Source organism: Rhinolophus sinicus, linkage group LG16, assembly GCF_036562045.2.
Source record: "Rhinolophus sinicus isolate RSC01 linkage group LG16, ASM3656204v1, whole genome shotgun sequence".
Lineage (NCBI taxonomy): Eukaryota > Metazoa > Chordata > Mammalia > Chiroptera > Rhinolophidae > Rhinolophus > Rhinolophus sinicus.
The window spans coordinates 10,150,649-10,151,866 of record NC_133765.1 but is presented as its reverse complement, the minus strand read 5'-3'; the positions used below and the strand labels follow the sequence as shown (position 1 = coordinate 10,151,866).

At 38.8% G+C, this 1,218-nt stretch overlaps 1 pseudogene; it reads right to left on the bottom strand.

Moving 5' to 3' along the window:
- Positions 1-518: 518 nt before the first annotated feature.
- LOC109435286 (large ribosomal subunit protein eL30) lies at positions 519-868 on the bottom strand (annotated as a pseudogene).
- Between the last annotated feature and the right edge of the window lie 350 nt (positions 869-1,218).

Sequence of the window (1,218 nt, the reverse complement as noted above, 5' to 3'; positions counted from 1 at the left end):
AGCCATTCATCCATCAATGGACACCCAGGCTGCCTCCACATCTTGGCTATTGTAAACAGTGCTGCAGCGAACATATGGATGCACATGTCCCCTCAAAGTAGCATTTTGGATTTCTACAGATAAAATACCCAGAAGAGGGATTACTGGATCCTTCTTTGTGTCTTGTTACAGCCTTTGTTTTAAAGTCTATTTTGTCTGGTATAAGTATTACTACCCCAGCTTTTTATTTGTTTGTTTTTTGTTTGTTTGTTTCCATTTTCATGAAATATTTTTTCCCCATATCTTTACTTTCAGTCTCTGTGTCTTTTGATCTGGAGTGAGTCTCTTGTAGGCAGCATATGTAAGTGTCTTGCTTTCTTATCCATTCAGCCACCCTACCATTTTATTGGAGCATTTAATCCATTTACACTGAAAGTAATTGTTGACAGGCATGTAGTTGCTGCCATTTCATTATTCATATGCATATGAATAATAAACCAAGCTCTGGCCAGTTTTATTAAAGAAAAATTTTGCGTGACTTACTTTTTACCAGTCTGTTCTGGCATGCTTCTAATGATATCAGAATCATGGATCACTGATAGCCAGTGTGCATACTCTCTGGTATTTTCCACACACTGTGCCCAATTCAATATTATTGCCACTGTAGTGGTGTATACCAGTCTTGGCCAACATAGTGTAGTACTCTATTTCAGATTTCCTCAAGGTTGGGCAGTTGTCGGAAAGTATGACCAGTTTTGCTTTGCCTTGTCCGATCATTTTCAGAGTCTGCTGTTTGTACCCCAGCACGTACTTTCAACTTTTCATAACAAGTTTGAGCCTAGAATTGATCAACTCCAGTGACTTTTTTTGTCTTTTTTGCAGCCATCATCTTCCTGCCTTAGGTGCGGAATGGCCCACAACCAAGAGCAGCCACCAAGATGGCTGGGGAGTGAGAAAGGCTAATTATTCATATTTTTTATCTTTTATTTTTAATCTTAAAAAAGTCACTCTAAGATTCCTTGTAGTTCTGGTTTAGTATTGATGAACTCCTTCAGCTTTTTCATGTCTGGGAAGCTCTTTATCTGTCCTTCAATTCTAAATGATAGCTTTGCTGGGTAGAGTAATCTTGGTTGTAGGTCCTCGTTTTTCATCACTTTGTCAATCCGTTCTGGCCTGCAAAGTTTCTGTTGAAAAATGAGCTAATAATCTTATGGGAGCTCCCTTGTAGGTAACTAGCTG